Consider the following 13,695-nt stretch of genomic DNA (forward strand, 5'->3'; position numbering starts at 1 on the left):
GCTGGCCTTTGTTGGCATGCCACTGTCACCACCTAGTCAGGCTACATGCTTTAGGCATTTCAGCCAGCTTATCAGGAAGAGACCTAGGTCATGGGAAATGACATCCTAGGTTAGGTACCAGGCTAACAAGGCAGGAAACCCAATCCTTTCCTTTCCTCCCTTAGACATGCATTCTTCACAAACGGATGGGAGTTGTAGGAGGGTTGGGGGCAAAAAAGGAGTAGTCATATACCTAGTGTGTTTAGAGATAAAATGCCATAAAGAGTACTTCTCAACTTCTCATGTGCACAAAAATTGCATGGGGGTTCTGGTTAAGATGAAGTTAAGATGAAGATTCTGATCAGTTCATCTGATTTGCTGCCTGAGATTTTGTATTTTCAACAAGATTCCCGGATATGGGAATGTTGCTACCCACAGTTTCAGTAGCAGGGTTTAACTTATATTTGTAGGCTAGCAAGCCAGAAGAGAAATTCACCACCAAAGCAGCTGAAGCTGCAACTGATCAAGAGAGACATGGCATGCTGTGTAAAGCCCACATCTGACTTTTAAGTTCAGGAAAATGTCCTCCAGAAGGTGTATGGATTGATGGTGGTGCCCAATTGATGGGCATTGAACCTGGATACTTAAATAAAGGGCTCCACCATTGTGGGCTTCATTCTCCTTAGGTGCCTCTTCATGCCCTAGGTCCCTAAGTACTCCTTCCAGGAGAGTTTGAAGCATGATGCATTTGTAAACACAGATATAAAGCAAAATTTTCATGGGTCAGCAGCATCTTCAGCTATGATTTTGCTTGGGAATGTAAAGAAGATTCCTGGTAGTAAAAGCAGTAAAGAAATATTTCTGGTAAGAAAATTGAGTCTATAGGGGTGCCTGGGTGGTGTAGTCAGTTTAGTGTCTGACTCTTGATTTCAGCTGAAGTCGTGATCTAAGGGTTGTGAGAGTGAGCCCCACATCAGGCCCTGTGCTGAGCTCAGAGCCTGCTTGAGAGTCTCTCTCTCCCTCTCCCTCTGCTCCTCCCACTCTTGCTCTCTCTCAAAATATGAATAAGTAAATCTTTAAAAAAAAAAAAAAAGGAAAATTGAGCCCACGTACTTTTTGAAAGTGCAAATTTATAAGATATATATTACACTTTTTGTGCATGAGGGAACTTGGAAGAGCTGTCTTTGGATCAGCAGTTAACTTCTAAAATGATGTAATACTTCTATACCTGTACAACTTTTCCTTCTTAAAGTATGTTCACAGTGAAAGAAACAACTGGAAAAAAAAATAATACTGATGTTAAAAGAGAGTAAAAGGAGCAAGAGAATATGTAATATAAAGAAAAGCAGATAAGGAAAATTAAAGGAGGATTTTTACAGGGGAAAAACAATTTCATTTTATTGTAAAGACCTAAATGAATAAAAGAAGACTTTGAATGTGAAGATGATTAAAAAGACAAAATCATTAGCTAAAGATATTTACAAGTTTAGACTCTTTCATTTTGATTGTAATTTTAATTAGCTGGACACTGGGGGGGAAGAAAATGAAAGCCTACATCATCTACTTACTCTTTAAATTGCATTCCACCTTAATTTTCTGCTCTTCAGTTCTTAATTTTCTCTATTTTTGTTCTAAGTAATCCGGTTATCAGGCTAAAGTGATTTTCCCTCAGCCAGGTTTAGCATTCAGTATTTGCTTTGCGTCTGTAAACCAAAAGTTCACCCCATCGCTTTAGTTTTTATTCTTTCAATAGCAAAAACTCTCTACAGGTAATTTTTTTTTTTTTCCAGTCCTTTGTCTATACAGCAGGGTTCTTTGTATACCCATGACAGTTAGATGACTAATAACAAAGACTTCTATTTTTAAAATAATTATGCTCTATTTACACAGCTTTCCACAAAATTTACTCATAAAATTTAGAAGGCAGAAACGCTTTAAAAAATCTGTAGTTTCACTATTCATTAAAACAATTTTTTTCCTGTGCACAGGCAAGTTGCTTGTTTCCATTTCCCTGCTAGAGTAGAAGCCAAAAAATCAGTATTAATCAAGTCTAGGATTTATGTCTGTGTGCATAAAATTTTTAAAAATAACATTGATATAAAACAAAACACATCTGTTTAGAATAACCTACTTTAGGGAGGGTTTATCTTCAAGATATTATCTGGCTTTTTAGTAGGCTATTTATTTTGCATTTGTTAAAGAAAACAAAATTAGCATAGCTAACCATGTATTATGTGTCTCTCAGTTTGCCCTGTCTTCCAAAAGAAATTCTCTCAAATAATGCGAAGTAACAATGTTGGAGTGCCCTGAGGTCTGTGAATGAAAGGCACTATTTAAGTGGTGACAATTATTATTATTATTCTGCCATGGATAAAGAGTAACAATTGGCTTTAAAAACCCATTGTGGACAATTTCATTTTGCTTCCCCATACCTCAGATACAATCAGAGCACAGAGTTCTCAGCCCATGATATAAACTCAAACCAGGACAGCACATATACAGTGATGGGGAGTAGAAACGTAATTATCCTAGTAATTAAATACCTAAAAAAATAGCACTGTCATTAGCCATTCAGTGTGGTATAATTTAAGGAGCAACAAAAAAAGAAAAAAAGAAGAAAAAAAAAACCAAAACCCCAGCCATACATCACCAGTTGTCTCAAAATTCCAAAATTTAATTTGTATTTTTAAAGGCTTTCCTTACTTTAAAATACAGATATGCCTTGAGATGAATGATTCTTTGAACCTTATTCATTGTTGCATTATTTTAATGAGTTCCAAATACTTTCCAGATGCAGTGTGGAGAAATGGGTGTAATAAGGAGGGAACTAAGAAGTTGAAAGAAGAAATTACAAGAGCTGTTGAAGGTGAAAAATGCAGAAAATGAAATATAAGAACCACAGAGCTCAAGTTCTTCACTTTTCCCAAGAATGTGATGATAATTAACATTATAATCATTAGAAAGTGTTGTCAGGGATTGCTATAGAATCCTCCTACCTGGACGTCTTTTAAAACAGGATACTTGGGTCTTTCTGGCCTGGTACTACTGTACAGAGGGCAGTGACATTGATTAATTGTCCTGTCTAGGATAAACCTCTTTGAAATGCACTGTACCTGAAAGGTCTTTTTCTTTAATGCACTAATGGAATGCTGTACGAATTTGCTTAAAATTTGGATATGCTGCAGCAGCACTGAGATTTTATTCCAGTATTTCTTTTCTTTCCCATTTGCTTAAGACTAATGGCTAAGTGTCTTCCAGAATCTTGCATAGAAATCAACTAGAGTGCTCTCAAAGTATTTGGATCCCTGAGGCCCTGTCCTTCTTTGGGATCAAATAAACCCAATTTGTGAATCTGTAGACACCTCCTAAGATGAGGGAGGAAAGTGTTAGGAGTTAGAGAGTGGCCAGGCATGGTATTCTCCAATAATATGATATTACTGGCACCTGCTGGGGGTTCCTACCAGGTGCCTTCCCCAGACTGAGCTGTCTAGACAACCTCTGGCTCCATGCCACCCCCACCACTCCTACCATAACACTTAATAGCACTGCCTTGTAATGCTTGCTTCATTGGGAAGCCCCTCCTTGAATCTTAAGGCCGAAAATAGGGCCATATGTTTCTCACTTGCTCCTAAGTCTCCAGAACCTAGTATGTTTCCAGGAACATGACAAGTGCTCAAATAATACTGATTGAATAGAAGAATAAAGTAAAGAATAAACTTCTTAAAGGAGAGCTGCTTGGGTAAATTAAGTAAAAATTTTAAAAAGAAAAGGAATTCGTTAATGACACTGGAATTAAAATTTAAAAATTCTTAAAAAAGGAATGTACCTTCCAACAAAATGAGAGAACAATGATAACATTAGGAACTAAGCGTGTTTAAATTCTCACTGTGTCAGAAAGTTCTAAGGGCTTTAACTGAAGTATTTAATTCGTACAACCCTACCTTTGAAACAGTACTCTGTTACGACTATTTCAGAATGAAGGAAGGTCCAGTGGCTCGCCCAAAGCCACATACCTAGTAAGACACAACTAGGTCTGAAATCAGCTGCTGCTCTGCAGAATGTCGGCAACAATGAAAGTACTACCCCAGGAGGCTCAGAAGATGGAGGGCGTTAAGAACAGGCTCTTGCTTTCGAGGACGCTTCCAATAATTAACAATACATGTTTAACTCGCTTGCCTTTTTTTCTTTGAAATTTAAGAGAAGATGAGAAGGGGCTGGGGGAGAAAGAGAGATGAGAGAGAAAACAAGGGAGAGAGGGCGGAGGACAGAGGATGTGGGAGGGAAGCAGCCTTAGTTCTTAACTAGCAAGTTTGTGACCCATTTTATACATGTTTGATTCTGTTCCCAACAAGCAACAATGAATGGAAAACTCTCAAACGAGCAGTTCACCCATAAATGTTTTCACCATTCCTTGCATATTAAAATATCTGAGAATGATTCTTCACTAGAAAAAGAAATCTTTTCTTTGAAAATAACTTGAAATTTTTTCTGCTGTCCAAATACCCCACATAGCCTTTATAAGTCTTTCTCTATATATACATAAATACATATACATATATAAAATTTTTCCCAAGCCTTTACGCTCACACTACCATTTTAATACTACCACCATAGTGTTTATGTATAGTCTAAAACTATCCGATGATGGGGCATAAAATAACCAATTCATTTTTACTGATGATCGTAAAACCTTAGAAGAATTTAGGGTTATCAAGTTTTTAAACAAAAATAGCAAAAATAATATATGGTATAAAAAGAGAGACATAACTTTTGACTTGGTAGAGTAAAGAGTTCAGGTACAAGACGAAGCATATATATCAAAGGCATAGGAAATGTCATTACTTTAAAAAGAAATAAAAGAATAACAAGTTTAGAAAATTAACTATCAAATTACATTTTTTTTAAGAGGGGCAGTTAAAATGTTGATGAACAAATATAAGTTGATGACTCAGGGGCACTAAAAATACGAAATGTGTGGGTTCTTTTAGATAATACAATAAGTACTGGGAGTTTCACTTTATAACCCATTGTGATTAAACAGCATATTGCTGAAAATGCAGACGTGATACTGCCATAGTAAAACCAGCCTTTTAAAAGATGTTTCTAATTAAATCATGAAAAATCAAAAAGAAAATGTTGAGAGAAGCCATTTTGAAGATTTTATTAATGATGCATTCATGGAGAGGGCTTTATTAGACTTGAACTAGCAAATGCTTAATGCTACTGCACAAAACGATGGATAAGCATTTTTCCCCTAAAAAGTTCTTTCTTCCAGAGCAAAAACTTTCTTGTAATACAAACACCTTTTGATTCAGTTAAATTCTAGTAATAAGAAACTTTGATGTTTGACTTAATAATGCTTTAATTAATCTGTATCTGCATTTGACTTAGATGTATTGATTTCTATCTTTTTTCCCAGAGCCTCCTACTTCTAAACAAGGTTCCTTTTAATATTCAACAGTTATTCTCAGGAGGTATAGAGAGCATCAACTTTACTGGAAATTGATATCAAAGCATCCAGTGTAAATTGTTCTACTGCAGAAGCTCTTGTGAAATGTTTTCTGAAGAAACCCAGGGAAGATCCAATTTACGATTAATCTATGGAATGTATTAATAATTTCAGAAGGTGACAAGTATTTTAAACACTATTACCTTCCCATGCACTGGCTAACCATAACTGGGAAACTTCCTAATTCCTCTCTTTCTTTTTTTTTTTTTTTTTTAATTTTATTTATTTATTTGACAGAGAGAGATCACAAGTAGGCAGAGAGGCAGGCAAAGAGGGAGAGAGGAAGAAACAGACTCCCTGCTGAACAGAGAGGCCCAATGCAGGGCTCGATCCCAGGATCCCAGGACCTTGATATCATGACCTGAGCTGAAGGCAGAGGCTTAATCCACCGAGCCACCCAGGCGCCCTGTCCTCTCTTTGTTTTTTGACTCCTATGTGCTCTCCTATCAAACTGTGGATGGCCCACTCTATAAAATTATAATCCCTTGCAGAGCCTGGGTGGCTCAGTCGGTTAAGGAGCCTACTCTTGATTCTGGCTCAGGTCATGATCTCAGGGTTGTGGGATCAAGCCCCATATAGGGCTTCATTCTCAGCGAGGAGTCTACTTGAGATTCTCTCTTTCCTCTCCCTCCTCCCTCCCCCTGCTTGTGTTCTCCCTTTTCCTCTAAAATAAATAAATAAACTAAAAAAAAAAAAAACCCCTATAATTCCTTATCTATAATTCTGAAATTTAAAATTCTGTAGAAAAAAAGCTTTCATGCTTATGCAAATTTACTTGAAGTCAGGACCTATGAGGTTCTCTGCAGAAATAGTAATATGCTTGTGATTGTAGGCGCACTTCCCTAGAGCACAGTAGGGCATTAGCAGGATGTATGGCAGAAGCACAATACTACTCTTGTAAAATCTGAGGGATTTTGAAACACATCTGGCCCCAGGAGGTTTAGGTTAGCAACTGTGGACCTGTATTACTATATCATATTGTATTTATTGCTTAACTGTCTGGGAGGTCCAGGGACCAAGTACTGTGTTTTATTGACCTTTGTGGGGTGATCTTGATTTGGCCAGGACAAAGGGATTTTCTGGGATAGAGAACTTTCAGTGCTAAAACTGGATAGTTCCTGGACAAATAGGGACCTTTGACTTTCAGCCTCTAGCACAGTATAAAGGATATAGTAGATTCGAAATATTCAAAATACCCTTGCTGAATGAATCAATGGTCTTCAAATATTCTCTGGTCAGGAGTAAAAAGCTTGAAAACATTCCATCTAAGTGAGATATTCACCCAGGTCAGTTTAGACTGCTCCCTACCAGAATGAGACCATTAAAGTGTTAACTTCTAAATGTTTTAACATACACCTTTTAATTAATTCTTGTATTTTTCCCAGCTATCCACTTAGTAAAATCCAAAAACATATGGCCCAATGTGAGTCAAAAGTCCTTATTGGTATGTGCTGGAAATTACTCATATTTACCTTGATACTTGTAGTAACTCTAACCCCTATGATGGAGATAGGTGGATATTAAAATGAATTTGCCAATAAACTTTTCTGGGGGGTTTGGGGGTCTGGGGCAAATAATAAAGTACTAACATATTCCAGGAACATCAGAAAGGTATTTCCATATCATAAAATTATCATAAAATGTTATTCTCTATTTAATACTGATTTTCCTTCTTATTATAACCTGAAAATGCTATGTTTTAATCTCAGGATGGGGTATTCATATAAAGTACTTCTATACTTATAACTGATGGTGGAGTTTAAAAACCTTCATAAATTATTTTTTTTAATAACGATACTAATACAAACTCACTGTAGACATAGGACCACTCTTACTATAGCTGCTCTTTGATCTGATAAAAATCCCTTAACTAATCAATTTCTCCCTAATCTATGAGCCCCACTCTGACCCAGCCTAGACTACACGGATCATTCCCTGACCTATCTTCTCTCCAAGCTCTTCAAGCGTGACCCTTGTAGCCCCTCCCCTTTGCAACCTCGTACCCTGGCTGCTGTGACAGACCACGTTCTCTGCTAGGCTTGTGAAGCTGACGATAGCCAGAGAAAAGCCTCTGGAACATGCAGACTGGCACAGTTACACAGTTAATGTTTCCCACCGTGGGGCCTCAGTGCCATCCCACAATCCTTAAACTATGCCCTGTTAGTTCCCTTTCCCATTCGGACTCAGTGACTCTTTAGCCTTACCATAGTTTACCATATTTTTCAATTTCCTTACCCAAAAGAGCTTGCCTCGTACTTCACAGAAAAATCAAGCTTATGCAGTTGGAGACCTCCTCTTATTCTCCCTCCACCACTACCCTCCCCCCGTTTACCTACACCCACATTCATAATAACTTGCCCTTCTCAAGTCTCAAAGCGTGAAGTCTACTTTTTTTTTGTTAAAGATACCCACTTTCTCTGCTGTAGGTCTCAGTCCTTGCTGTCTACTCCAAAAATGTACTGTCCTTTGTTAGTTTCCTGTTCTATTTTCTCGTGTTTACTTTTTCCTTATAAATATGTTCAAGTGTCTCCCAAGTCTTAAAATGAACAAAGGAGTTACAGTAGTCACCCCGCCCCCCAAACACACACCCCTTCTATTCTCTCCTGCCTGCCTCCACCATTCTCTTTTATTGCTTAATAATCTTCCTTTAAAAGGAGGTGACTCTTGCTTCCTGGAACTCTCCAACACTTGAACTTCCTGCAGTTAGGTTCTGCAGAGACTAGTCCTGGGGGAAAAAATTTACGAACAACTCTCAGGCAACCAAGTCATGTTTTGGTCCTCATCTTAATATCTTAACAAATCCCCCTACTTCATTTGCCACTACTGATCAGTAACAGGATCACTACATGATCAGTACTGATCATGACCCTGGGATCATGACCTGAGCCGAAGGCAGAGGCTTTAGCCCACTGAGCCACCCAGCCGCCCCCCCCATTATATTTAAATATCCAACTCCCTTTAGTTGTTTTATAACAACCATATATGTGTTATCTCCTTAAATGAACTCATCTTCTCCCATCCCCCCCTCTTCGTCCCATCTGTTCCTACTGTATCTATAGTGTGCTATTGTGATTTATAATGAGAAATGTGTATTTGGTCTTCAACATCTTCCTGGCACAGACACAGAACTTCTAAAACCATTGGAGGTTCCTAAGCAATAAAAGTGATAAAGATGAAAGGAGCAAGGAGAGTCTTCAGTTATTCACAGAAAGTCCCTTTCAACCACACCTGAGTTTAGGAAAGTCCCTAAAGGTGGGGACTGGTTGCCAGGGGAACCTATCCAAAGATTAGAGGGTTAAAACTTCAGCTTCAGAGTTCCCCAGCCCCCTCCCCCCTCGGATGTGGCTGGAGCTTGAGGCGCGCAGGGCCAACCCGGAGCAGCTCAGAGGCGGTGAATAATAGCTCTTCAAGTCTGCAATAAAAAATGGCCTCCAATAAAACTACATTGCAAAAAATGGGAAAGAAACAGAATGGAAAGAGTAAAAAAGTAGAAGAGGCAGAGCCTGAAGAATTTGTGGTGGAAAAAGTACTGGACCGACGTGTAGTGAATGGGAAGGTGGAGTATTTCCTGAAGTGGAAGGGTTTTACAGATGCTGACAATACTTGGGAGCCTGAAGAAAATCTAGATGGTCCAGAGTTAATTGAAGCATTTCTTAACTCTCAAAAAGCTGGTAAAGAAAAAGATGGTACAAAAAGAAAATCTTTATCTGACAGGGAATCTGATGATAGCAAATCAAAGAAGAAAAGAGATGCTGCTGATAAACCAAGAGGCTTTGCCAGAGGTCTTGATCCTGAATGAATAATTGGTGCCACAGACAGCAGTGGAGAATTAATGTTTCTCATGAAATGGAAAGATTCAGATGAGGCAGACTTGGTGCTGGCAAAAGAGGCAACCATGAAGTGTCCTCAAATTGTAATTACTTTTTATGAAGAGAGACTAACTTGTCCAGAAGATGAAGCTCAATAATTGCTTGCATTGCTTTATATATATATATATATAAAATCTGGGTCTTTGTTTTTTGACTTATTAGTGTGAAGAAATAACATTCTAATGAAAATCAAGTTTGGTATGTTTGTTTTGAAGTAGTATTGGGGGAGTTGTCGGGGTTTTTGCATCTATAGCACTGGTTACTTTAAACAAATAAAAGCTTTCTGTAGTTGCTTCCTTTATCGGAAAAGAATATTTGAGACCATGATATATTATCCCCCTGCATTAGAGAACCTTTTCTAAATGTTGGGGGAAATCTTCATAGTCTTTACTCAGTCAGAATTTGTGTTTAACTCCTATATGCCTAAGGACCATTCTGGGTTTTTTGTTTATTTAGGGGTTTTTTTGTGTGTATACTTAAAATACATAAGTGGTTTATGTTTTTAACATTCACCAAAACAAAAACAGCATTTTATAACCATGGATAAGCCCATGTTTCCGGGATGCTATCATTTTCAGCATTTTAAGACATAAATCACTTAAACTGAAGTTTTTCCTGAGGCCTTAACCTTTCAAATTTTGTAATTAATTGGACAATTTAAATATAATGTAAACAATTTAAATTGGACAATTTAAAAGCAGCCATATCAGAATCCATATCCTTCTCTACAGCCATATAAACGCAAGTATATTTGCAAGATCCCTGAAAGGAAAATTTTATCACTACCAACAACCTCCTCACCCAAATGACAAAACTAGACAAGTCCTTGTGTGTTTTACTTAGGTAAGCAATACTTTAGTTAAATGGACATTTAAAGGTTCCTTCTAGTGAACCATTCCTTTTTAAGAAGTTGAAATTCTCTGTGCTGTATTGACTAAAAGGTCATGATTCATGGACTGTCTACAACTTCCTTCATGGAAGCTAATCCTAATCAGATGGTTAGAGATGTTGGCAGTTTAGCACCTGCTGGAGTAAATGGGTGGACAGGCTAGTATAATCCAAATTCTTCACCTGCATGTTTTTTCTTTACCCCAGTTCATTCCTGACGCGTAGGCTCAGTCTTTTCAGTATTTGAGTTACGGGTTCAGCAGAAACCAGGAAAAACAGTAACTTTGTAGTCAGAATGTTATCCAACTGTATATTGTTTACTTTATTGTAAATACTGGTAAACAGTGGTCAATAAATAGTTTTATATTCCTTTAAAAAAAAAAAATTCAACTTCATCTCCTGACCTCAGGGAGGGGAGAATGGCTAAATGGTTGAGTTAATCACAAGCACCAACGATTCAATCAGTCATGCCTACATGATAAAATTTTCATAAAGAAAGTTTAACCAAGGAAGTTCAGAGAGCTTACTGGTAGATGAAGATGGAGATGCCGGGAGGGTGGCATCCTGGCATGATGGCAAGGAAGTTTCATGCCCCTACCTCCATACCTAGGCATCTCTCCTATCTGCCTGTACCTGAGTAGTATCCTTTTGCAAGAATGAGTCCTAGAACTTAAGAAGACCATTTACTGTTCTATAAACCATTCTTGCAAACTATCAGATCTGAAGAAGAAATCATGGGAACCACTGATTCGTAGCCTGAAGTTCAAAAGCATGGGTGACAACATGAACTTGGACTGGTGAGTAAAGGTGGTGGAGGGGAGGCATCCACGTGGAACTGAGCCCTTAACGTGTGGGATCTGACATTATCTCTAAGAAAAATAATGTTAAAATTGAGCTAAATTGTAGTACACCCAGTTGATGTCCACTGGAGAGTCAAATTGCTGGGTGTGGGAAAATCCCCACACATTTCATAACCAGAAGTACGTGAGTGTAGAGAAAGGAAATACTTTTCCCTTTCTTGTGGCAATGGTGATGTATCAAAACACAATCTGAAATTGTCACTCCTCTGCTTAAACCTTTTCATGGCTCTTCATTATCTGGTGTCAAAACTTCCTAGCTTGGTGTATTAGAAGACCCTCCTTGACCTGGCACTCTCCTACCTACATGCCTGGCCTCATCTCCAGCGTCTCCCAGCTTCATGGTTTAAGCATTAGGAACTCCAAGCCACTCAACTCCATAGTTTTTCATGCCTTTTACACACTTTTATGCTATTGGACACTTGCTCATGCTCTCTGGGCTGAGAACTTCTAACTTATCTTACTCTGTTTAGCTTTTATTCATCCTTCAATAGTCATCCTAGGCATAATTTCTTCCAGGAGCAATTTCTATTGACCAACTTTTATCTCATAGTAATTGTGAAAAGAAAGACAAAACAATACACTTCCAAGTGTAGGTTTTGCAAAGATAGTATTGGGGAGATCTTGAACACCCTCAGCGATCCTTTGTGGCTCTTTCAGAAGTGCACTTTGAAAAGAGAGGGCTCGTTTAAGAAGGGCAAGGGCAATATTTCACTCTTTTTACAAACACCAATGTGATGAGATACTTGGGCACCTCTTTCTATATTTTGTTGGAATTTCCTTATATCTTCCACCTAGATGAAAACAAAACAAAATCACTGGGCCAAACATCCATTTTTATGTCTCTTTTCATATACATATTGCCAGCTATTTTCAGAGTTGTAAAAACATATAATACCACAAGCAGAGTTTTGCTGTATCCTCCCCAGCATTATTCTTATTAATGTGAATTAATAACACATTATTTTTGTGTTTGCTTTTGTGAATAGGTAACAAAGCAAGCATTTTGTGCTATTTTGCTGAATTTACATACTTGCCATGCTGTCTCTTTTTCCATATATTTGTTTGCTAGTGGTAGTTCTTTGTTTAGCCATCCTATTTTAACTTCCATGAGTTTTTTCCCTGGTCTCTGATTGACCCTCCTCTTTTAATACCATACTGTTTGTATTTTATAAATACAGTATTTTCTGAAATATTCATGAGATGCTATTAGATTTTTTTTTCTTAATTTATTTCCTTTAGCCTGAATTCTGTCTTTCTTTGAAGGTTATTTCTGCTCGTACTTTGCAATCATTCTCTTTCATATTATAGGCTTTGCTCTATGCCAGGTGATTTTTTTTTTTTTAATCTGTTTGTGTTTAAGAATGTGACAGTAAAACTAAATGACTGTGTGCTTTGTGTACATGAGCACAGTTTATCCACTGGCATGCTTTGCTTTAGGGTGAGTAGGGTGGGAGCCAGCCACCATGCTGGGAAGCCCTAAAGCAGGGAAAGAAGGCTTTGCTATGAGGCAGTGTTATCACAGTCCTGACTTCTCCCCAGAGAAGTGGTTCATTTTCTTTAGAAAAGAAGTCTCTGATTTTCTTTTCCTTTTTTAAGTTGGGCAATAAATGCTTGACTGCTGGGGATGTGGTGTGCATGTGCTTGAAGGAGGGAGTGGGATGGCTGGAGAGAAATGGCAGTAACGGAATTCTGCGTGCAGCGTGTCTACAAGCCCTTTCTTTCCAGCCGCAGGCCTCACTCCCTGATGTTTCAGGGTCCAACTATGGGGCTCAGGAGGGCAGATCCATCAGGCCAGTCCCCATGTTCTAGGCTCCACTCCCTTCTCACCCTGTGCCTAGTCACCACTCCAACATCCACCTGCCATTATGCAAGAATCAGTTGGAATTACTTAACCACAATCTCTTTACTGTTGTGGTATTTAACAGGATTTTCCCTTTGGACATTGCTGTCCAAATTATTATTTTTCTAAAATCAAGATCTTTGTCTTTTAATTCATTTAATAACGGCTTACTAAGATTAAGAAACTGATATGTTTAAATTCACATGATACAATTATTTCCTTACTTTCTTCTTACTTTATTTTGACATAGAGAAAGTTTTAAATTTTTATCTAGTCATCTCAGTCTTTCCTGTATTTCATTCCATTGCTTCTGTGTTTGGAAAATTCTACCTATTTCAGGTATTTAGCACAAGCAAGACAATCCAAGGGAGCGAATTCTGTGCTCCCTTGGATTGTCAGCATTTTATTTTCAATAATAAGTATTTCATCCCTCTGAATATAACTTGGCTTATTGCAAATTTAAAAATTTTTGTTTTCTTTTAGGTGAAAAATTCTTTCTTCAAACAAAATCTTTTGTGGAAATTCTATCTGTAAAAATGAGAAAATGGACAGGTTTAGGTGAATGGATGTTGGGGGTGGGGGTTGTTATTTACCTCAGTCCTATCTCACTCTTCTGCTTTCTTTCATCTCTGGCTAAATTCAGAATTCAGGCTAAAGGAAATAAATTAATAAATTATATTTGAGAGTGTCCTGAGTTTTTTGAGAAGTAGATTAAAAAACACTGAGATATGATGTAAAATGAAAGTCAAA

General features: G+C 37.8%; 1 protein-coding gene and 1 pseudogene across 2 annotated transcripts in view; one reads left to right on the forward strand and one right to left on the reverse strand.

The window, feature by feature from the left end:
- The window catches only part of FANCL (FA complementation group L), a 298,207-nt gene that overhangs the window by 117,276 nt on the left and 167,236 nt on the right, over positions 1–13,695 (reverse strand). The gene's annotated exons all lie outside the window — the stretch shown is intronic.
- On the forward strand, positions 8,865–9,455 carry LOC116595611 (annotated as a pseudogene).

Source organism: Mustela erminea, chromosome 7 (genome assembly GCF_009829155.1).
Source record: "Mustela erminea isolate mMusErm1 chromosome 7, mMusErm1.Pri, whole genome shotgun sequence".
NCBI classification, from domain to species: domain Eukaryota; kingdom Metazoa; phylum Chordata; class Mammalia; order Carnivora; family Mustelidae; genus Mustela; species Mustela erminea.